Here is a 26,179-nt window from a genome sequence, read left to right on the forward strand (position 1 = left end):
AGGTCTGTTTCTACATTTCTTGAATATAAGGCTTGTACTTTCATAAAACTGCGGTACATGTCTTTGACAATTTAGAGGGGGAATTTTCAGAAACACCTGGGTTCGTTAAGAATGCAAGTTGCACTGAAAGTCAGTGGGATGTGCTCTTGATGCACAAAAGAAATTAGGTGCCTAAGTTCCAGTTTTAGGCTCCATAGTGATGCACAAACTCCTGCTGAGCCCTGTAGGTTCCTAAATAATTTGGAGCCTAAAGTTTTTGCAGTAGAAGTTCCCTATGTTTCTGCCTCTGGTCATGTATGCTGCTGCCTCACTAATTGTCCAGATGCCTACCTCCAACCAAAGCCCCAGAGTGATTCATAAACCAGGGAAGATAGGCACTGGGGGGACTGACCCAGTAAGCATGCTCAAATGTCACTGACTGGATCAGGTCCCTCAGGAAGTACATACAAAATAGCCCAGGGAGGAGATGCAGCTCCCTTATAACTTTTAGCTCAGTGGTTAGGGTACTCACCTGGGCTGTGGAACATCCCTGGTTCAAGTCCCTCACCATCTGAGAAAGAGAAGATATTTGAACTGGGAACTGTCACATCTCACAGGAATACTATAACCCCCGAACTATGAGACATTCTGTGGGGTTTCCTCAATCTCTCTTGTTGAAGCTGTTACACTGTGGGTAAATAAATTAGTCACTGGAGCAGGGGGACTGAATCCTGGGTCTCTCACGGCCCAGGTGAGTGCTTTAACTCCTGGGCTACAGAGTCATGTGATTTTTCTCTCACACTCTCTTGTGTCATTTGGGACAACTCAGACTGCATTAATCACAATGATTTTCTAAGTGCTTAAAAGTTTGATACTCCAACTCTTACAATGCCTAACTCATTTTGTGCAACCAGGCTTAAGTCATTTAGGTGCATTTGATCCTCAGTGGGCAAGTGTCATAAATATAAAGGGAAGGGTAAACCCCTTTAAAATCCCTCCTGGCCAGAGGAAAAATCCTCTCACCTGTAAAGGGTTAAGAAGCTAACGGTAACCTCGCTGGCACCTGACCAAAATGACCAATGAGGAGACAAGATACTTTCAAAAGCTGGGAGGAGGGAGAGAAACAAAGGGTCTCTGTCTATATGCTGTTTCTGCCGGGGATAGACCAGGAATGGAGTCTTAGAACTTTTAGTAAGTAATCTAGCTAGGTATGTGTTAGATTATGATTTCTTTAAATGGCTGAGAAAAGAACTGTGCTGAATAGAATGACTATTTCTATCTATGTGTCTTTTTTGTAACTTAAGGTTTTGCCTAGAGGGATTCTCTATGTTTTGAATCTAATTACCCTGTAAGGTATCCATCATCCTGATTTTACAGAGGTGATTCCTTTACTTCTATTTACTTCTATTTCTATTAAAAGTCTTCTTGTAAGAAAACTGAATGCTTTTGCATTGTTCTCAGATCCAAGGGTTTGGGTCTGTGGTCACCTATGCAAATTGGTGAGGATTTTTACCAAACCTTTCCCAGGAAGTGGGGTGCAAGGGTTGGGAGGATTTTGGGGGGAAAGATGTGTCCAAACTATGTTGCCCAGTAAACCCAGTTAGAGTTTGGTGGTGGCAGTGGATATTCCAAGGACAAAGGATAAAATTAATTTGTACCTTGGGGAAGTTTTAACCTAAGCTGGTAAAAGTAAGCTTAGGAGGTTTTCATGCAGGTCCCCACATCTGTACCCTAGAGTTCAGAGTGGGGGAGGAACCTTGACAGCAAGTTTTCAAAAAGACTCAGGCAAAATGTGCACTTCCAATGTAGTAATCTGAAGTGCAAGCTCCCAGAAAAGCACCCACAATTTAATTGGAGGTCCAAAAGTGAAGGTGAAATTTTTTAAACTAGAAATAGCCACCTGCAAAAGGACTGTTTTTCCTCTGAAAATGTAGATCTAAAGGTATGTGTAGCAGTCAAGATTAATATACTGTCTGTCTAGAAATGTAAGGAAATTGCTCAGTGCTGTTAATCAAATATTCTAGACCCTGTGTCCTTTGGGATCTATTATAGCCTATTCTTTAAAAACTTTTCTCAGTTTGTGCATGAAAAACCAAAGTTATTTTTTTAAAGTAGTTTTTCAGCATCTTTCATTTCGTCATCCCCTTTTCTTCTGGATTTGTGACATGCACTCACACCTCTCCCAGATCATGTTCTGAAAGATAAACATTGCACAGTGAAAAAATGTATGATGTATATGACCTCATATAAGCTATGTAGCAGTGATGGTTCAATCACTTGCTCATTTGTTACTTGAAAATCAGCCTTCCAGAAGATGCAAATCTTCCCAAGTTCAAGTTTTTTTGCAAGCTGAAAGAGAGAAAGAAAGAGAAAGAAAGAAAGAAAGAATCCTTAAAAAAAAATCTACCTGCACTTTACGGTATTACTGCCAATGGGTCTATTTCAGAGATGTAACTGACAATGCAATTTGTGTCTCTACATCCTTCTATATTATCCCTGTTCAAACATTCTAAAAGGCTGTACAATGCAAAGCAGAATATTGAAATCATAACCAGAAGAGTTTACATATATAACAGCACGGATGGCTTCTAAATGTTAATTTGTACAAAATGTATCCTCATTAAATGACTTGTTTGATAGTGTGTTTTAATCAGCTTCATTGCTGTTTTGCTATTAGTGTCACTGGCACATTCTCTTGTTGCATGTGACTGTAATAGCACAGAGGATATATGCCCAGAATCTAAGTGCTTGGAAAAGTCAGTGCATATAAACTAGGGGTAAAATCCTGGCCTCATTACAGTCAATTGTAAAACTGTCATTGACTTCAGTGAGGACAAGACTGCATCCCAGGTTCGTAGATTTTTAGTATTTTAGAGTACTAAAAAAAAATCCAGTAGTATGAAATACCAGTTTAATGTTTGAACTATTTCCCCCTTCTAATATCCAATTCTTTATCCATTGAGGAATTTTACTTATGTATCTTAACTTTCTTTTAAAGTAGTTTTTGAGATTTCCAGGAACTGTCTACTGGGATTATACTGTAACTGTAGAGATAAGACATTTTTCTTGAATTAAATAGACCAATATTTCAGGTCTCCTTTAGGTGACTCCTTTAAAAACAACCTTATTTAATTTAAAAAAATCTATATTTATAGAACAGGACTTCAACCCTGGGACAGTAGGCTTGCTTTCCATTCTCAAATATTCCAGAATATAATTTAAAACTCGTGTGTGTATGTACAATAGCAGCTGATGAAGATTCCTCTGGAGGAGGCTAGCTGCCTGTCCTGCCTCTTCCACCTGTGGCCCCACGCCCCGCTCCACTCCTGCTCTGCCCCAGGCCCCACCCCCTCACTGCTCTGCCCCGTACCGCCGCTTGCCATGTCCCTTCTGTCCTCTTCCCCCCCTTGAAGACCCTGCTGACCTATCCACCTGCTCTTCCACAAGGCCCCACTGCCCGCCACTCCCCGCATCCCTCCTTTCCTCCACCCCCTCCCACTCAGGGGAGGAGAGGTGAGGAGGAATATGACGAGCAGAAGAGGTCTTTCGGGGGAGGGGGTGGAGGATAGAAGGGAACTCTGGAGAGGGCGGTGGAGTGGAGGAGAGGAGGTATTCACCAGGCAGCCAGTAGGGGCCTTGGAAAGGGGTGGAGCAAGGAGGGTAAGAGGCACAATGCAGGTGCGGCCATCCTGTCCCAGGTATCGGGCAGTGGGTTGGCGATGGCTGCGCCAGGGGAGGCTTAGCCTCCCCTGGCCTATTATACCCACCATGCATCTCTCTCTCTCTGTGTATATATATATACATATATATAATACCTAAACACAACGTAACATAACACACGCTGGTAGATACATGCATGTGAATATTGATTTATTATTCATAACTATGAACATATTGCTTGAATATTTTGGATGAAGGAAAAAGGGATTTCTAAAGTTTGAATAAACCTTAACTGAGAATGTGAAGACAACTGGGACCTGCATCTTCCAGCAGCTGTAAAGAGAGGGTGACCAGATAGCAAGTATGAAAAATCGGGACACTTTTTTTTCGGGGGAGGGGAGAATAGTTGCATATATATGACAAAGCCTCTAATATTGGGATGTCTGGTCACCCTATGTAGAGATGCTTCCACTATTTTGCCTTTGACCACACCAATTATGCCTGCTGGGTATCTGTGTATATCAGTGATAGGAAGCTTCTGCCAGATTGTGCCCCAGAAATTCCTGAGCAAGGAAATCTTGCTGTGACTTGGTCTAGAAATAAATCCAGCAAAGCCTGGACAGAGCACTTGAACAACAGTAAACTGTGATAGTAAAGTAAAAGGGGTGTAGTGGGTTTCACTTTGAAACCAGGAGACTTGGCTAGATGGTTCATCACTGCTCATGAGTACTCAGTACATCACGACTTCCCTGACGGTAACGTGTGATACGGTAGACTCAAGAAAACACAAGGAAGCTGCACAACATTGCAAGCACTAACATTGCAAATGGCATTGTTGCACCCACAGAGATTGCCACTAAGGTTGTTACTGTGAATAATACAGGAATCACAGCTATGCAACCATGGCAGATAGATTAAATTGAAATATACTAGATTCTTTGAACCAGTGCACAAGCTCAACATCCAGACATTTGCATCTCTAAGCGAGAAGATCATATCAAAAGTTAGTAGTGATAAGACAGTGACTATCGATGCAGACAGGGTGTTGTTTAACCTTCTTGCAGTAGCTGCACATATGAGAGACTGATCTGAAGGAAGTTTTCAGAACATGAGCTTTCCCCAGTTCCATATGCTCTAGCATGCTCTGATGGTGCTCTGAAAAAAAAAAACAAAACACTGCAAAAAATAAGCTTTTGCCTGAATTAGAAAAAAGAAACAGTCAGTGTATCAACTGCCAGCATCCAACATGCCCACAGTGTGGATAGTGGGTGGCATGGCTGTTATACAAATGACAGGCAAGGAGATGCAACTATTTTGAAGAACTTACTGAACTGGGCTTCAGAATAGTAAGCCACCCTGCAGAGTTATGAGGTGGACTTTAGCCTGAGGTCAAAGAGAACTTGGCCAAAACTAAAATATTTAAAATTTTACCATGAAACATGTCTTCCTCCCTTACCAAAGCTTTCTTAACCAAAGCTGTGTCCCTCCAGCCATTCCAATCTATGCCATTTACCTTAGCAGTCTTAATAAATTCTTCACGGACTTCCCAAGACCCAGTCCTAATATAGTTCATTGAGACTTCCACAAACTCAACTACTGCCTCTGGGGCAGACAGTGGCACTCACATTGGGGGTTTTAATACCTGGGCTCCCTTGTTTTGTTTTTTATCAGACTTGGAGTTAAGTTTATTTTCAGACCCCTCCTACTTCTTAGCCTAGAGAACAGGGGGATTTCCCTTCCCCTGGGGTTTGTGCCCCCCACCCATGACCCCTTGATTCAACATATTCATCAGCAATTTCTGCAGCCTCCAAAACTGTGGAAGGTTTTTTTCATAGATGGTTGCTTTCACCTCATCTATAACAACCCATAACAATTGTTCCTGGACCATCAGATCAAACAGTTTTTCATAATCACCTTCAGCTCCTGCCCCCATTATCCATTTATGCACATCTTCAACATGAGTGATATATATTGTCACACATTTTAAGATTTCTATATTTCAATCAGTAGGACTCAGGTAATCTTAAACCTTTCCAGTACATTTTCTTTAAATTTCTTATGCACCTTAGCATCACTCTCCTCCATAACACCGAAAAGTTGTCTGACTGTCCCAATTAATCTGGTTAGGAAGATAGGAATCCACTGATTGTCTGGGATCTGGTGCATTCCACACAGTCTCTCAAAAGTGGACAGGGAGTCTTCTACACAGTCTCTTTATAAACTGGGCAGAATTCCTCCTATTCCTTGGACGTCTGGTCAGAATTTATGAGCAAACTCTCAGTTACTGATTTGGGGTTTCTTTTTTACGGAATAATCCCCTTTCTTGCCATACCTTGGCAGTCACCTCTTCCAAACAGCTGGCATAGACACCGAAATCGAATACAGGATCTGCTGTGCCAGCACATCCTTTGGAAGACTACTCAAATGAGTCTTCAGTGATAGGGATCTATAAAGAGGCACCAAGATCCTGATTTACAAGACATTTGTCATCCCCAACCTTCTCCATGGGTGTGAGACCTGGATAACATACAGACGACATCTCAAGCAGCTGGCGTGGTTCCAACAGCACTGCCACAGGTGGACTCTCATGATCAGCTGGGAAGACCGACGCACTAACATCAGCGTTCTCTCTGCAGCCAACATCAGCAGTGTGGAAGCACAGGTCATGAAACACCAGTTCTGCTGGGCTGGCCAGTGTGTACGTAGGCCTGACACTTGCCTCCTGAAGCAAGTACTCTTCTCTCAGGTAAGTCAAGGAAGAAGGGCTTGCGAAGGGTAGCAGAAGTGCTTCAAAGGCATATTGAAAGTACACCTTAAAAAGGAAGGCATCAACCCAACAGACTGGGAGGACTTGGTGCGGAACTGAACACAGTTGTGCCACCCCATACACCAAGCCACAGACCACTCTGAGGAGAACAGACGTGCTCATGAGACAGAGAAGCGACAAAGGAGGAAAGAAAGGGCACAACACTCCAGCCAACAACTATGTCTTCTCCAAGATTGCACCTGTCACTTCTCTGGGAAAATCTTTAGGGCACAAATTGGGCTCCTCAGCCACCTAAAAACCCACCAATGAACCCCCCTTGACAGACATCATCCTTGTATCGAGGGATAGCTGAAGAAGACCTGGCTTCTATTAAAATGAATACATTATTTAAAACTTTTCTGTCAATGAATAAACTGTACTTTGGCCTTGTGTTTCATATTCATAAATGAAAAGAGCCTTATTAATAATTTGTCAAACAAACCATTGTATGAGTAGAATTTTTTGTCTTATTTAAAATAAATTAGTGATAATTTGTGTCAGAGAAATCTTTTGTATGACTAAAATATGTTTTCGTCTTTTAAAATGAATTGTTTAAAAATGACCCCTTTTTAACTGTTCATTTTTTTCTTTCAGTCTTGTCTTGACATCTTAAGTACATTTTTGTGGCCAATTCATTGGTGAAAAAGGTTGTTTTAACATGGGTACTAAAATCTTGCATTGGCATATCTTGCTGCCACTTTACTACACTATATCCAACCTAGATAAGTACCAAAGGAGACTTCAATCCAAGTATTGTAGTTGTTACTTTTTTCTACCATGGTTACTATATGGCCAAAAATTTCCTGCCTGGACACCCAGTCTATTACTGCTGGATCCTCAGCTGGTGTAAATCTATGTAGCTACATTAAAATAACAGGAGCTATGCCCATTTACATCATCTGAGGATTTGACCTCCCATTTAAGGCAGTTCCATTATATGGGTGAAATTCATCTCTGTTCAAAGGCCCAAGAAAAGGCTTGTCCATAACTGAAATCCCACTTAAATTCAATTTTGAAAATGAGGCATAAGTGATGCATAGGCTTTGTGTGGGTCCTTGGTTCAGGGCTGAATTTAATCTTGTGTACAAAATGATCACACCTACTTCCCCACACCATCTCCAGCACCAGCCTGAGACATTTCTGTATACTCGTTTAAATTCTGTAGGATGTCAGAAACCAAGTAAAATTTTTCAAAATAGTATTTATTTTATTTTTGTCCATATTGGTGTATCTCTTGCCTTCTCCAAAATGTCATGCCACCATTCTTAACTAGAGATTGGCACAAGATACATGATTCAGATCTGTGTCTGGATTTCAAATCAAGGGTTTGTGGATGTTTGGATCCAGGATTTTGCTCTAGCCCATTATAAAGGCAGAAGTCAGAAGCACAATTCAGATCTGGATTGAGGTTCAGATACTGACTCCTTCCACAGTGTGTGGGGATGGTGTTTGGCTCCAGGATTTTGATTTAGGCTTCTTGGTTCCAAGCTAATTAATTTATATGGAATTCCCCCATATACTTATCTGTATTTTATATACTTTCATATTGATCCATTCACTGTCTGCTGAAGTTGATATACCAATCCATGCTTTAATTATCATTCTTATTATCTCTGGGATTACAAATCTGTTGTCCATCTTCACTCATTTCCTCCACTTCAGTTGTTTCTGCCTCTCATTGCAGCTGCAGTAGGAGAGGCAGTAAAATGCCTGCCAATTTAATCTACCAATAACTAGTTTTACCCCCAAAACAGAAACATGGTTTGCAAGTGAAGTGTGTCAGAAGTGAAAACCATCCCTGCCTTGCACACTTCCAATTTCCTTTTTCAATTTTAGCACAAAGTTTTGGTAATGCCAAACCCAGGATTTTGCCCATCTCTAATCTCACCAAAAAACAACAACAAATTATTCTGATTTTCATGCAATTTGGCAATATAGTTCTATAATTAAGTTTGTCAAGCACAGGTTGTTTTCTAATAAGCTTCATAAAAGTACTTTTTGTGAAGGAAAATACATTACTCTCAAACTCCTAATAGAGCAAACACATGAAGTTCTCCCTTCTAATTCTTGGTGAGAACTGGTTCATGATTTTTTTTTTTTTTAAAAGCACATGAGAGGGGGAGAGAATCCTTTAGCAACAGTAGCAACATAAACATATTTTTCCTTAATTATGAAGGGAAATTAAGAAGAGGCCAGTTTAAGATTGTTTAGCTGTTACCACCATAGGGTCACTCTTACTCTTTCACACTTTACTCCATGCGTACTCAGTGGAACTACTCCTGAAACAAGGTGCTGCTCAGTGGGTTTCAGGGTATCAGAATCTGGCCCTTAGACTGGTGGAACAAGTCAACAATATCTGTGAGTAATAATCAACTTCTATTTCTCTCTATATGTGCTGGGGTTCAAACTAAAATATTGTAACATGTCTGCTCATTTTTTCTTCTTGAAATACTTTATTAGAAAAGGATTTTGCCCCAGATATTTTGCTTGAGTAAAGACAATAGCAAAACTCCCATTGACTTCCATGGGATCAGGATTTCACCCCTGCTGTTTTCACTGAGAAGTTTACCTCAGTACAGTTTTCACAACTTGTCTCAGTATCAAGGACTCATTTTCTAAAGATGTGGTATTGCTGAGGAAGCACCAAGTATCAATTTTCAGTGAACTGCTTCTAATAAACTATTACATAATGAACATAACAAAAGGAAATGGCTTTACTTTCTCACTGAATCCTCAAGCTCTCTATCTCTCGTATTTCTCTCACCTACCTCCCGTTGCATCTCCACTTCCTGCTGGATATATGCATGGCACAGCATCACAGCAGAGTTGTTCTGTAATGCTGCCCTTACTCAGACAAAATTCCCAGTGCTCTCTATTCAGCTTTTTATGTCCTTCCACAATAGACTCAAGAAACAAGTTCTCTCTGAGAATATTTATTTTTACTAATCTGAAGGTGGACAATGATATTGTATGCAGTGTTGTAGCCAGGTGGGTCACAGGATGTGAAAGGAAAGGTTGGAGAGGTGATATTTCTTCTTTTCAAGAAACTTCTGGTGGTGAAAGGTATAAACTTTTGAGCTACACAAAACTCATCTTAAGGTCTGGGGATTGTATTTATTTGGCATACTAGAGTTGAACTGGCTTCAAAATGTTACCACCATATTTCTGAATTGTGTTTATAATGTCTTTATTTTCATGTAAATTCTTCAATGATCTTGGAATAAATTATTAATAATTACATTATGATTATCAATATTTTAATAAATGTAACTCAAACTGCCTATGTCCTTAGATATTCATCACCTTTCAGGAGCTGCTTAGCACTTCTTTCATCTCAAGTCACATAGTATTGTTCCTACTACTATATAAAAAGTCAGTCATCCAAAACATACTTCTAGAAAGAAGAATGAATATTCACAATTGCTCAAAACCACCTGTTTTGCATGCAGATCCAGAAATTCACATCAGCCATTTGAATGAGTTTCCATGCATAAATTAACAGAAGTGTATGTACATGGCTAAATCAAAAGATGTTCTGAGGATGTTCCTGTAAGATACTTGTTGGAATGATGGGTTCTAGAATTTAAAAAACACAAAATAAGTGTGTATGTGTGTGTGTGTGTGTGTGTGTGTGTATTGAGTTTTATATATATGTGTGTGTGTAAGTATGTTTGGTGGCACGTTGACAGAGTAAGGACATTTGCTTTCCTAATGAATTCAAAATCCCATATAGTCTTGCAAGCAATTAAAAATATGCTTTCTAACAGCCTCGAGATAGTATGCATCTGACATGCCTGGCAGGTTTCCTGTCAGTTTGCCGAACCTGATACAAGATCAGGTAGTCCCAAGCTTACATAGCCCTAGTTTTATAACTCCCAGAATCCCTCTTTACAAGAGAGATCTATGTGCGTATTCACTCTAACAGCTTTAAGAATTTGAACAGCTGCTGCTCTTAAGTCATTCCCATCTCATATCATTATTTATAAATGCTCTGAAACACATTGCATAAGTCATTGTCAGTGTATTTATGCAAAAAGAAAAAAACATCTACTAAATGCCCCCAATGGTGAGTATTCACTTTAAACATAGTGCCCCCAACACACCTAGAGTTTGAACTAGAATAATTCTGCACAGTCCATATTGATTTGCAATGAAATAGTGATATATTCTGTATGCAAGCTAAGTAATGAAAATGCATGAGGTGAAAACAATTATCCTTCTATGAGGATTTCCTGTAAGACAGAAATATATGTTGACCCAAGATTAGAATAGCAAACCCATTAAGTAAATTAATAACCCAAATAATTTAAGATTCCCAAGATTTCTGTAGGAGTTTTAAACAAAAGATATATTACTTCTGTCAACATTCATCCTGCTGCTCTGTTTGTATGTTTTTCTGAGAAACTATAGCCTTTTCAAGGCATGAGGCAAAGCAGATGGTTAGATTTATCAGAATCAAACTAATGTAAGCGGCATGATGACACCTCAAACTGTAGTGGTACAACTGAATTCTAGACTGTTGTGACTCGAAGGGAGAAGGCCCTAATCTACTCTGTTTCATTAGTGTAAATCATTCTAGAGCAATGCCATTAAACTCAATGGAGTTACTCAAGATTTATGTTAGTGTAAATGAGGGCAGAATTTGGCACAGAATATTGGAGAATAAATGGGCCAAAATTGTTTTTGTGCTTAGAATACTTAAGACTGTGTAACTGGAATCTGAAGGCTGGATTCTCCTGTTCGCTTTCACGAGAGAGGGAAAGTAAAAACCTTCTGATATTTGGCTGTGAAGGTAAATGAAGGGGAGCACTGTCTCTAGGTATTCTCCCTCTCTCCATGGGACTTTAGGTATGCTCCTCCATCTCCTTGGGTTGGAGCACGGGATTGTCCCCAGCTAGCCTCATGGGTAATATCCGCATAAGGACCAGCACTCTCTTACCTCTCAGTGACACCCCTCCCCACTCTGTTAAATGGGGAGTTTGGGGGCATCAAAGGCAAGTTGCCATGCAGGCAAGGAATGATCAGAGATCAATGCGGAGGCACAGATTCTCCAGAAAGCTCTGCCCTCTGAGTATTTCCAGCAATCTGTGTGATTAGGGGCTCAACCCACTGTTAGTTCCTTGGAGGAGGTTTGAGGAGGAAGGTGGGGAGTTTCTTGTCTCTTGGGCAAGCTTTTGCCATCTAGAAGAAGATCTGGCAAGTAAAAGGAAGGCCTACTGCTGAGTTTGGGAGATCAGGGTGCTGTTAATCTCTGCCACTGACTTGTTGTGTAGAATCCAAGCTTGCCTAACATTAGACTCCTAAATCTACATTTAGCCTCTGAAATACAAGTGGCCTGATATTCAGAGGTATCAAGCACCCATAAATTCCACTGAAGTCAATTCACCCTGCAGGAAAAATTGAATCTTTGTACTCTGACCTGTTTTAATATATTTTATTTCAAATTATTGGGTTCAAATACAGCTGCCCTTACACTGGCATCACAGGGAAACTTACCTGTGTAAGGAATATGTAGGGACTTTAGTATCTGGCTTTATTTTATAAGTATTTGATTCAGACACATCTTGTTTTCCCACGTGATGCACTAGAAAACACTGCATTATATTTATTCCTGTTACATACAGCACTTTTCATCAGTAAATCTCAGAGCTTTAAAAGAAGGTCAGTATCATTATGCATGAGGAAACTGAGACATAGAGAGGTTAAACAACTTTGCCTGGGTCTCCTGAGTCCCTGGCCAGTATTTTATTCACCAGGCCCCACTGCTTGCCATATGGCTGCTTCTAGTAAACCTCTCCAGTTGGAATGAGCTGTTTGGAGCTCTTTCAGAACCCACCACATTAAGTCAAATGCAATGTGTCATCCTTGTGCAAGTATAGACCACAGATGTAGGAGGTGTTCTATGTAAAGTGTTCAATGTTACTTCAGATAGACAAATCCCAGATTCTAAAATTTCTCATGATTCTTCAGATACATGATTTAGACCTAATCATAAAACTGTTTAGAGCTATTGTAGACTCTTAATTGTGGGGTAATCACTGCTATTTTAGTGAGTTTTCTTGAAAAAAATAAGCTGAGACTCAACTGATTTTAATTTCAGTATTCGGGCCTAAGCATGCATCACAAAAGCCTTTGGGAGCATATTAAGCCATGTGGTGCTTTACAGACCTTCCTGCCCCTATAAGAAAAGGTCTTAAACTAGGAATGTAAAAGAAAAAAATATTTCCTTTCAGTAACACATTGCCTAAGGTCTATGGACTCTACATTAAATCGTAAACCTTGGATTGTGTAACAAATAATAATAATAATAATTAATAAAAATACAACAACTTAAAAAGAAGACTCTATCACTCATTTCAAAAGAGTTTAAAGCAGCCAATTTTTGATGCTGAAAGTCAGATGAAAGAGAAATGGACTTTCCTGTCCTGTTAGTCTTGGCAGGCTGGAGTCGAATGGTGACTTTAAGTGATGTATCAAATTTTGTACAGTATCAGGGTGTAAATTAAATTCAACTGAATAGAACTTGTGAGCTTGATGACAGAAAGGTAAATCCTAGCTGCCGTCCTTGCGTGAGTAATTCAGTCACTGAGTGAAGGCAATGGCACTGTTCATACAAGTAAATTAGTTTCATTTAGTGCAGCATGACACTATCCCAACCCAGAACTCTGGCTAAAGGCTGTTATAGAGTCCTCATTTATTTATTTGGACTTATAACGGGCTTGTCTCTTATGCTAAATGCATTGAATGTTTCAAAAGTCACATATGTTAAAAGTACAGTAAATAAATCTTAGAAACAGACCTCTAAAAACCCAGAAGAGGATCCCTACTCAGACTCTGTTGAAGACTGCTTCTCAGCTACCATCATAACTTTCCCCAGTTCTGAGTACTGAGTCCACTGGATTATGCTGTTGAGAAGCAGTATAACCCAGTGATTGGGGCTAGGATTCAGAGACTTGGGATAAAATCCTAGCCACACTGAAGTACCAGAACTCTCATTGATTTCAATGGGCCCGGGATTTCACCCTTGGACTCTATTCTTGCCTCTCCCAGTGACCTGCTGTGTGACTTTGGGTAATTCATTTAATTGCTCTGTGCTTCCATTTCCTCTCCCATCCTTTATCTTTCTTGGGATAAGTTGTCTCTGTCCATGTGTATGTAAAGCACCTAGCACAATGGGACCTTTATGTTCGTTGGGGCCTTCAAGATTACCATAATATAAAATCATATTCCTTGTTCAATTCTCTCATTCATCTCCCGCTCCCAGCCACCAGTGAAAAACCCAGGAAAATATGGACATCTTCTAATGTGCCCAAATGCTTATCAAACATTATTGATGAAAGTGGGCTGAGGTTTGGTGAAGATCAATTGAAAGACTGGACATGTGTCTAAAAGCACTTTGGGGTTCTTGCAAGACACACCCAAACCTCACTTTTTGCAGGGGGTGAGGGAAGAGAAATGGGGGAGTTGGTTAAAATAGTCTGGAAAATAAAGTAATTTGCAATTAAAACAAATGGTCCCTAATGTGATCTAGTTGAATGTGTGAATATTCTCAATAGCTAAGATAATTGTGAAAAGTGGCTAATGCATAGGTCCAGTAACTAACTATTCTACAAACATTTTTAGTAATCCAAACAATATACCAAATCATCATGATTGTGCATCCATAGTCCAGCTGGTAATTTGTACACCATTTATTTTTGCTAGATACACACAGAGTATGCATAGGAGTTCCTTTATTTCCTGTTTTCAGGCCAGAGAGCGTATACATAGCAGCTTCTCTCTCTGGCATGCTCCATTTGGGAACCCACACAGTTCTAACTGTTTTCTGGTAGCACCTAGAAGTCCGAGGCATGCTAAAGGACACGATTGTGGTAGGTGCTATACAAACACAGATCAAAAAACCCACCAGTCTCTGCTTATTGTAAAGACCCCTCCCATAAATGGGGCAGTTCTTTCCTGGTACAGTAGAACCTCAGAGTTATGAACACCAGAGTTACAAACTGAGCAGTCAACCACACACCTTATTTGGAATCGGAAGTACAAAATCAAGCAGCATCAGCACACACACACTCAAAAGGCAAATATAGTACAGTACTGTGTTAAATGTAAACTACTAACAAAATAAAGTGAAAAGTTTTTTTTTTAAAAAATGACAATAAGGAAACTGTTTTTATGCTTGTTTCACTTAATTTAAATTAAGATGATTAAAAGCAGCACTTTTCATCTACATAGTAAAGTTTCAAAGCTGTTTTAAGTCAATGTTCAGTTGTAAACTTTTGAAAGAAAAAACATAATGTTTTGTTCAGAGTTACGAACAACCTCCATTCCCGAGGTGTTCATAACTCTGAAGTTCTAGTGTAAGTTTATTTTATTTGTTTGTTTTTTGTTTTGTTAGTGTTTGTGTGCAGCCACTGGCAGGAGCGATGCGATAGCATAGCTCTGAGGGATCTGTGAGGGCATGTGAGTTTGGGGGGCTTGGACATCTGTAAGGACATATATAGCTTTAAGGGACAGAAATTCCTCAAGGGGCAATCCCATCCAACGGATTTATTTGAAAGAAACTCTGAGAGGGGGAATGTGTGCCTCATTTTTGTACAAATAGCATAAAGGATCTGTCTATCTTCACATAAGAGTGTGAATTATTAGGCTATTAGGTGAAAAATAATTCAGGAAGTTTAGAGTTACCGTGTAGTTATTCCCAAAAAAGTGACAAGGTAAGAACAGTACCTTCTTACATGGCACACCTGGGCCCATGGGTATAGAGAGTCATATCTGCTGACTTAAAAGTAGTAAAACTTATTTCAATCATTAAACTCTTCCAAGCAATATAGCGCCAACTCAGCTAGAGAGAATGAGTGGGATTCTATTCCTTTATCAACAGCTTGTTAACTAAATACATTCCAGTTTCAGGATGGAATTCTGCCTCCGCTTACCCCGCTCTCTGCAACCTGCTGGGAAGTGGTGCCGTTGCAATAGGGTAACTGAGGGCAGAATTTAGCCTCGACAATCTTCATCACCAGTGATGATGTGTGAAAGGGCAAGCACCCCACTTAACAGATAGAAAAAATCCTTGGAAACTGCAAAAATTCTTGAATTTTACACGGAGATCAGTTAGACATCAAGGGTGAAATAGTGGCCTAATTTGATGTCATAGAAAAACTTCCATTGATTTTAGTGGGGCACGGATTTCACCCCTAGCATATTTCAAAGACCCTGGCTCACATAACTTGTACATATCAATAATTAATGGCTTGATTTAAAGCCTATTGAAGTCAGTGAGGATCATTGCAGATTTAGATAAAATCTTAGGAAAAACCCCCTAACTGTAAGAACAGTACAATGGAACAGACTGCCTAGGGAGGTTGTGGAAACTCCTTCACTGGAGGTGTTCAAAAGGAGCCTGGAAAGCCATCTGCTTTAGATGGTTTAGATACAAAAAATCCTACATCTTGGCAGAGGGTCCCTTCTAACACTATGTTTAAGTGGGCTTTGGAATGAATAGAGGAAAACATCTTTACAAATAATTGTTCAAATTCAAAAGCATATTTTAATTCTATCGTGTTCATCATCTTTTTACATTTGCTTTCCAAGAGCATTCAAGTGTGTATATTACTAGTGCAAAAATCATGAAAATGTTTTTTTACCTCACACTTTGAATTAATTTGTTGTGAAACTTGCAGATCTGCTGGTTAGTTATTGATTTGGTTAGTTAAGTCATGTGCTGTTGTTTCTGTTCCCTGATCTGAGTATTTATGTAACTAACCAAGACAGTGCATATTGTGAATATCACAAAATGAATATACAATTTGAAATCCACATTGTGTTGGTTGGTGAATTTAGTTATGTATATCACCCTCACTGAGGTGACATAAGTTGCATCATTTATATAAGGTAATTATATCAATTACAACAAGAACTGTGGTTGTATATTCTCTAGTAATATTCACACATAGCAATTTATGTGACCTGTAGGCCAGGAATTATTTGCGAAACAAATTAGTTAATTTTGAATAATAAATAACATAGAGCATGTAACAATCTATTCTTATACAATTCATGAAGAGGAAATAAAGGCTAAACTCATCCAATAAATTATTCATTGTGAATTGTTTGCTCAGCTCTATTAATTAGCAGTGAGTTAATTACAGAATAGAATTAGTTCTGAGGCTAGAACCTAGGAATGCAGCTTCTAAACTAAATATTCTGGGATTGAACTGAAGCAGCTCCTCTTACTCTAGCCACCAGAGATGAACCGTTCAGCACTCTACTTAATTTTGCATTATAAGAGTTTGAAACCAATAAAATGCTGAGCAAAGGTTTCTTCCATAAGATTAATTTCCTTTTTTTGTTTTAGCAGTGGACTTAGAGCCCAGGCAATGCTTTAAGAGTATTTTATATTAATGATCTTTGCTTGCTTTTAAGGAGTGTTTTTTATTCACGTTAATTCAGCCCATAGTGTGCTTACTGTTGCATGTGTTGGGCACTGTGGATATATAGGACAATTGCTTAAACTAAGTATCACAGCCGTGTATAATTTTAAAACATTTTTGGGGTTTCAAAACAAGCTCACCTCACAAAATGTCAAGGCCAAAACGGTAGACAAGTGATGAACAGTGATGAAGAAAAAAGTGTGAGAATATTAAAATGTTCTATAATTCTATAATGTTCTATACGATAAGAAGAAAACAGTCTAAAAATACATTAGAAATTAGAGTAAGACCAAGGACAGGGGAGGCCCATTACTTAATGGGGTGTGGGGAAACCATAACAAAAAATGTGGAAATGGCAGAAGTGCTAACTGACTTTTTTTGCTTGTTTTCACCAAAATGGTTAGTAGCGATTGGACATCTAACATAGTGAATGCCAGTGAAATTGAAGTAGGATCAGAGGCTAAAACAGGGAAAGAACAAGATAACAATTACTTAGACAAGTCAGATGCCTTCAAGTCACCAGAGTCTGATGAAATACATCCTAGAATATTCAAGGATGTGACTGAAGAGATATCTGAACCATTAGCAATTAGCTTCAAAAAGTCATGGAAGACAGGAGAAATTCAGAGGACTGTAAAAGGGTAATATTGTGCCAGTCTATTAAAAAAGAGGGAAATAAGAACAACCTGGGGAATTATAGACCACTCAGCTTAACTTCGGTACCCAGAAAGAAAATGGAGCAAATAATTCACCAATCAATTTGCAAACACCTCGAAGATAATAAAATTATAAGTAACAGTCAGAATGGATTTGTCAAGAACAAATCATGTCAAACATACCTTATAGCTTCTTTTGACAGGGAAACAAACCTTAGGGATCGGGGGGAAGTGGTAGATGTGGTATATCTTGACTTCAGTAAGACTTTGGATACTGTCTCGCATGAGCGTCTCATAAACAAATTAGGGAAATACAACCTAGATGGAGCTTTTATATGGTGTGTGGTTGGAAAACCATTCCCAAAAAAGTAGTTATCAGAGGTTCACAGTCAAGCTGGAAGGGCATATCAAGTGGGGTCCCATAGGGATCAGTTCTGGATCTGGTTTTGTTCAATATATTCAACAATGATTTAGATAATGGCATAGAGAGTACACTTATAAAATTTGTGGATTATACCAAGCTGGGAGCATTAAAATTGAAAATGATCGGGGCAAACTGGAGAAATGGTCTGCAGTAAATGGGATGAAATTCAATAAGGACAAATGCAAAGTACTCCACTTAGGAAGCAAAAATCATTTGCAACATACAAAATGGGAAATGACTGCCTAGGAAGGAGAACTGCAGAAAAAGATCTGGGGGTCATAGTGGATCACAAGCGAAATATAAGTCAACCATGTAACACTGTTACAAAAAAATCAAACATCCTTCTGGGACATAGTAGCCAGAGTGTTGTAAGCAAGACACAAGAAATATTTTTTCCGCTCTACTCTTTGCTGATTATGCCTTAACTGGAGTATTATGTCCAGTTCTGGGTGCCACATTTCAGGAAATATGTGGACAAATTGGAGAAAGTCCAGAGAAGAGTAACAAAAATGATTAAAGGTCTAGAAAACATGACCTATGAGGGAAGATTAATAAAATATTAAAAAAAAACACCTGTCTAGATAATATTTAGTCCTGCCATGAGTGCAGGGAACTGGACTAGATGACCTATTGCTGTCCCATCCAGTCCTATGATTCTGTGATAATGAAGCTGAGGAAATAACTTACTATTTTGGTTCAGAGCAGTTCCAAAAATTAAAAATAAAAATGCAGTTCAGGTTGAACCAAATGTTTACATTTTTTGAATTTTTTAGAGAATCAAAAAAGTCTGTTTCACAGCAGAGATTTGAACCTAGGTGTCTATATTTTGGATAAGTGCCTTAACTACTGGGCTAAGGAGATGGTATGGGGAAGGAAGGTAGTGGCAGCATCACCACTACTTTCTCCTTCTTGTCTGGCCAGTTTGTGAATGGCCAAAACTATTTGTGTTACATGTGTGAATAGTGTCATGTCAACCCAACCCACATTTTTCATAGAATAAACTATGAATCCAAAAAAAAAATCACTCAGCTCTATTCTGTAACCTCTCTTTCATTATTTTGCTTCTTTACAGAAAGAAAAATGAGGAAATGTATACAATGAGGGGAGGTATATTCATGTGTCAGATAAAGGACCTGCCTCATAAAAAGGGATAACTGAGGTCTGAGCTTGTCCATTGCTGGAAGAATCTTCCAATGAAGTGACAATTTAGGGCCTGATTTGTCAGACCTTGGCCTGCTCTTTGGCGTCAGTGATTAATGTAGTTTCAGAGTCCTCTGGTGCCATCAGCAGGCCTGTCTCTAGTCTCTTTGGAAGTGCTGCTTGGTCCTTTCCTGAGGCAGCATGACCATCTACCCCAGTATAGCGAGTTCAGCTTTATTTAATAGCTAGATAGGATGGGCCTCACCAGAACTGAGTCAGCTCTGCTGCTGTCCTCTGCAGCTTCAGCAAAGAACCCTGTCTGCACTGTACCCTGTCGAGGAACTGCCTTTGCCACGTCTCCTGTCATGATGTTCTCTGCCACACCTCTTGCAGGGAAGTCCCCAGTCTGCATTGTTTCTTACTGCAAAGTCCTCTTAACAGTACTTAACAGTATCTTCAGAGAAGAGGAACCAGTAGCATATAGGAGACCCTGAAAGAGATTTCTAACTACTGGGGAGATACTTCTTGCTCCAGAGTAAGAGGCCTTTTCCCCTTGCTTTTCCATTCCTCTACCAAACCAATTCTGCATATGTGTATAGTAATGGTGGCTCCCAAATTGTCAATGGAAGAATTCTGGGTAGAAAGTTTATGCAAACAAAACTCTCTCAGTAGCCATAATCCTCCCCTCCCCCATTCTCCGACAGATGGGAGCAGAGAGCTTCAAGCCACAGGGCTTACTTAAAAGTGGATGGGCCCTTATTAAATACTTGTATTCATTTGCAGCACAGCCCTGCGTGTGAATATAAAGGCAGTCATGGTGATAAGAGATTCTACATTTTTCCAGATAACGTTAAATATTTTAAGACTATGTTAGTGCTCATAGAAGCTGTTCAGTTTTAGCCCTGGAAAGTAATTGTCTAACAACTACAGAACACATTAATCCCAGACACTGACAGCACAACACTGTCCATTGAAGTTACTGGTAACCTTTCCATTGTCTTCAGTGGGCTTTGGGTCAGGCTAACTGTGCCTTAAATTTATCTTGAGGTAACCTAGTATAGGGTTAAAAGGATAAATTCAGTCAATCTATTGTATTTTTCTCCTATTATTGTTAACAAGGGTGCCAGTGATGGTGATGCCTTTTGAGCGGATTACACCAGCCTAGTAGGAAATGGAATGAAACCACCAATTGTGTCACATAGGCCAATAAGTAGATATCGTATGGTAACAATTTTTGCTCACCCAACTGGATTAGAACCATTCACCTAGAAGCGGAAGGCTCTGTATTCTATTATCAATCTTCTCAACTGTACAGTCCCCACAAGCAGTTTTTCCATTGTCTATAAAGTTTTAGACATTAGAAATATTTTTCCAATCACCTAGAAAAAGCCCCAAAGCAAAAATATCACCTCTAAGCTTGTTTTTATACTGCCTAGTTATTTTAATGTTTTCCCTTTATTTTTCATTTTGCATCTGTTCTCTGATGTAGTAGCATTTTTATTATATGAAAAAGGAAAAAGAGGACGCATGGTGTATTTCAGTGTTGCAGACTTTCAAACCGCAGCACTAGTGACCTCTGGATCAGAAACATGGTTATGAGTTTTATGATGTGTTAACAGGCAGAACATTACAAAAGAGAGGTCTGATTCTGCCACACTTACACCGAATAATGCCTTACTTTACATGTAGTCTTAAGATCCACATCCATCAGCTCTCAGTGAGACTACCCAAGAGGGCTCAATTCTGCAAAGTGCTGAGCATTATGGGCCCAATCCAGCAAAGCACTAACCCATGTGAAGTCAATGAGACTACTTGTGTATAAAATTAAGTGTGTTTAAGTGCTTTGCTTGATCAGCACCAGAATGCTAAGCACCTTGCAGCATCAAGGACCACCGGACCAGGTGGATGAGGCTTTCTTCCGGCAACTCGCAGAAGCTACTAGATCGCACACCCTGGTCTCATGGGTGACTTTAATTTTCCTGATATCTGCTGGGAGAGCAATATAGTGGTGCATAGAGGAAGAATTAGTGGGGGAAGCAAAAGTGGATGGGAATCTGGGAGGCAGTGACCATGAGTTGGTTGAGTTCAGGATCCTGACACAGGGAAGAAAGGTAAGCAGCAGGATACGGACCCTGGACTTCAGGAAAGCAGACTTCGACTCCCTCAGGGAATGGATGGGTAGGATCCCCTGGGGGACTAACATGAAGGGGAAAAGAGTCCAGGAGAGCTGGCTGTATTTCAAGCAATCCCTGTTGAGGTTACAGGGACAAACCATCCCAATGAGTCGAAAGAATAGTAAATATGGCAGGCGACCAGCTTGGCTTAACGGATCTTGGCTTAACAGCTAGCGGATCTTAAACATAAAAAAGAAGCTTACAAGAAGTGGAAGGTTGGACATATGACCATGGAAGAGTATAAAAATATTGCTCGGGCATGTAGGAATGAAATCAGGAGGGCCAAATCGCATGTGGAGCTGCAGCTAGCAAGAGATGTCAAGAGTAACAAGAAGGGTTTCTTTAGGTATGTTGGCAACAAGAAGAAAGCCAAGGAAAGTGTGGGCCCCTTACTGAATGAGGGAGGCAACCTAGTGACAGAGGATGTGGAAAAAGCTAATGTACTCAATGCTTTTTTTGCCTCTGTCTTCAATAACAAGGTCAGCTCCCAGACTGCTGCACTGGGCATCACAACATGGGGAGTAGATGGCCAGCCCTCTGTGGAGAAAAAGGTGGTTAGGGACTATTTAGAAAAGTTGGACATGCACAAGTCCATGGGGCCGGACGAGTTGCATCCGAGAGTGCTAAAGGAATTGGCAGCTGTGATTGCAGAGCCATTTGAAAACTCGTAGCGAATGGGGGAAGTCCCAGATGACTGGAAAAAGGCTAATGTAGTGCCAATCTTTAAAAAAGGGAAGAAGGAGGGTCCTGGGAACTACAGGCCAGTCAGCCTCACCTCAGTCCCCGGAAAAATCATGGAGCAGGTCCTCAAAGAATCAATCCTGAAGCACTTACATGAGAGGAAAGTGATCAGGAACAGTCAGCATTGATTCACCAAGGGAAGGTCATGCCTGACTAATCTAATCGCCTTCTATGATGAGATTACTGGTTCTGTGGATGAAGGGAAAGCAGTGGATGTATTGTTTCTTGACTTTAGCAAATCTTTTGACACGGTCTCCCACGGTATTCTTGTCAGCAAGTTAAAGAAGTATGGGCTGGATGAATGCACTATAGGGTGGGTAGAAAGTTGGCTAGATTGTCGGGCTCAACGGGTAGTGATCAATGGCTCCATGTCTAGCTGGCAGCCGGTGTCAAGTGGAGTGCCCCAGGGGTCGGTCCTGGGGCCGGTTTTGTTCAATATCTTCATAAATGATCTGGAGGATGGTGTGGATTGCACTCTCAGCAAATTTGCGGATGATACTAAACTAGGAGGAGTGGTAGATACACTGGAGGGCAGGGATAGGATAGGATAGGATAGGATAGAGGGATCTAGACAAATTGGAGGATTGGGCCAAAAGAAATCTGATGAGGTTCAATAAGGATAAGTGCAGGGTCCTGCACTTAGGACGGAAGAACCCAATGCACCTCTACAGACTAGGGACCGAATGGCTAGGCAGCAGTTCTGCGGAAAAGGACCTAGGGGTGACAGTGGACGAGAAGCTGGATATGAGTCAGCAGTGTGCCCTTGTTGCCAAGAAGGCCAATGGCATTTTGGGATGTATAAGTAGGGGCATAGCGAGCAGATCAAGGGACGTGATCATTCCCCTCTATTCGACATTGGTTAGGCCTCATCTGGAGTACTGTGTCCAGTTTTGGGCCCCACACTACAAGAAGGATGTGGATAAATTGGAGAGAGTCCAGCGAAGGGCAACAAAAATGATTAGGGGTCTGGAACATATGACTTATGAAGAGAGGCTGAGGGAACTGGGATTGTTTAGTCTGCAGAAGAGAAGAATAAGGGGGGATTTGATAGCTGCTTTCAACTACCTGAGAGGTGGCTCCAGAGAGGATTGTTCTAGACTATTCTCAGTGGTAGAAGAGGACAGGACAAGGAGTAATGGTCTCAAGTTGCAATGGGGGAGGTTTAGGTTGGATATTAGGAAAAACTTTTTCACTAAGAGGGTGGTGAAACACTGGAATGCGTTACCTAGGGAGGTGGTAGAATCTCCTTCCTTAGAAGTTTTTAAGGTAAGGCTTGACAAAGCCCTGGCTGGGATGATTTAATTTGGGGATTGGTCCTGCTTTGAGCAGGGGGTTGGACTAGATGACCTCCTGAGGTCCCTTCCAACCCTGATATTCTATGATTCTATGATCAAGCCCAGAGCTAAGGTATCACTTAACATGAGTAAGAGTGGCAGAATCAGGCCACATAATGTGTTGGGCACAGAAGTGTATTAACTAAAAAGTTAAACATTTCTCATTGGAAAATACCTCCATCCTACCTCTGTTGTAGCCTCTTGTTGCATTATTCCATGGGATCCCAAAGGGGATCCCCTTTCTGATGAGCAATGATGACTGAAAAGTCAGTTACCGGGCAGATAAAGTCGATTCAGGTGACATTGATTGAAGTTGCATTGGAAATGCAACATGGAGACTGACAGATTTCCTGTGACCACCAATAGTTCATAGACAGCAGCAGCTGTACACTTTATAATTCATTACTTATCTTCCTAGATCTTATCAACTAGATTGGGTTGTAGGATCTCTCAGGAGTGATGAGAGAATCAAACAGTATTGGCAGCTATAGCCATGCCCTCGTTAAATCTGTCACTCAGTACTTATCATTCAGCACAGTACAGATGAGCTGCTTGTACAGTAGTGTTCTCTCTCTCTCTCTCTCTCTCTCTCTCTCTCTCTCTCTCTCTCTGTTATATATATATATATATATATATATCTCCTTTGAGTGCTGCATATCCAAAATCTCAGAGTCTGCAGTTGATCTCCTGCCATAGGGTGTTTTTTGTTACTTTGTTCCCCAGCAATTTTTATTATTAGTTAGGATATGGAGAAGTGATATAAGAGTGTGTGTGTGTGTGTGTGTGTGAAATTTAAAAAGAAAAATTTAGAGCCCATATGATGGCTACCATGTTCATATCTACTAATCGCACAGCTCCTTTCTGCTCATTACTGCTGTGTAAATGATTTATAGAGAATATTTTCTTGGATTAATATCACCTCTTTTTCTGATTGAAAATTGTCCCCAAACAGCCACAATTTTCCTCAATGAATTATTCAAAAGAATTCATCAAATAATGTCTGTAAATAACAATTGCTCTCTAGCTTGTTCAGGAATCATAGAATCATAGAATATCAGGGTTGGAAGGGACCCCTGAAGGTCATCTAGTCCAACCCCCTGCTCGAAGCAGGACCAATTCCCAGTTAAATCATCCCAGCCAGGGCTTTGTCAAGCCTGACCTTAAAAACTTCCAAGGAAGGAGATTCCACCACCTCCCTAGGCAACGCATTCCAGTGTTTCACCACCCTCCTAGTGAAAAAGTTTTTTCCTAATATCCAATCTAAACCTCCCCCACTGCAACTTGAGGCCATTACTCCTCGTTCTGTCATCTGCTACCATTGAGAACAGTCTAGAGCCATCCTCTTTGGAGCCCCCTTTCAGGTAGTTGAAAGCAGCTATCAAATCCCCCCTCATTCTTCTCTTCTGCAGGCTAAACAATCCCAGCTCCCCCAGCCTCTCCTCATAAGTCATGTGTTCTAGACCCCTAATCATTTTTGTTGCCCTTTGCTGGACTCTCTCCAATTTATCCACATCCTTCTTGTAGTGTGGGGCCCAAAACTGGACACAGTACTCCAGATGAGGCCTCACCAATGTCGAATAGAGGGGGACGATCACGTCCCTCGATCTGCTCGCTATGCCCCTACCCCTATGCCCTATGCCATTGGCCTTCTTGGCAACAAGGGCACACTGCTGACTCATATCCAGCTTCTCGTCCACTGTCACCCCTAGGTCCTTTTCCGCAGAACTGCTGCCTAGCCATTCGGTCCCTAGTCTGTAGCGGTGCATTGGATTCTTCTGTCCTAAGTGCAGGACCCTGCACTTATCCTTATTGAACCTCATCAGATTTCTTTTGGCCCAATCCTCCAATTTGTCTAGGTCCTTCTGTATCCTATCCCTCCCCTCCAGCGTATCTACCACTCCTCCCAGTTTAGTATCGTCCGCAAATTTGCTGAGAGTGCAATCCACACCATCCTCCAGATCATTTATGAAGATATTGAACAAAACCGGCCCCAGGACCGACCCCTGGGGCACTCCACTTGACACCGGCTGCCAACTAGACATGGAGCCATTGATCACTACCCGTTGAGCCCGACAATCTAGCCAGCTTTCTACCCACCCTATAGTGCATTCATCCAGCCCATACTTCCTTAACTTGCTGACGAGAATACTGTGGGAGACCGTGTCAAAAGCTTTGCTAAAGTCAAGAAACAATACATCCACTGCTTTCCCTTCATCCACAGAACCAGTAATCTCATCATAGAAGGCGATTAGATTAGTCAGGCATGACCTTCCCTTGGTGAATCCATGCTGGCTGTTCCTGATCACTTTCCTCTCATGCAAGTACTTCAAGATTGATTCTTTGAGGACCTGCTCCATGATTTTTCCAGGGACTGAGGTGAGGCTGACTGGCCTGTAGTTCCCAGGATCCTCCTTCTTCCCTTTTTTAAAGATTGGCACTACATTAGCCTTTTTCCAGTCATCCGGGACTTCCCCGGTTCGCCACGAGTTTTCAAAGATAATGGCCAATGGCTCTGCAATCACAGCCGCCAATTCCTTCAGCACTCTCGGATGCAACTCGTCCGGCCCCATGGACTTGTGCACGTCCAGCTTTTCTAAATAGTCCCTAACCACCTCTATCTCCACAGAGGGCTGGCCATCTCTTCCCCATTTTGTGATGCCCAGCGTAGCAGTCTGGGAGCTGACCTTGTTAGTGAAAACAGAGGCAAAAAAAGCATTGAGTACATTAGCTTTTTCCACATCCTCTGTCACTAGGTTGCCTCCCTCATTCAGTAAGGGGCCCACACTTTCCTTGGCTTTCTTCTTGTTGCCAACATACCTGAAGAAACCCTTCTTG

The sequence above is a fragment of the Eretmochelys imbricata genome, chromosome 2 (genome assembly GCF_965152235.1).
Source record: "Eretmochelys imbricata isolate rEreImb1 chromosome 2, rEreImb1.hap1, whole genome shotgun sequence".
In the NCBI taxonomy this organism is placed as follows: Eukaryota; Metazoa; Chordata; order Testudines; family Cheloniidae; genus Eretmochelys; species Eretmochelys imbricata.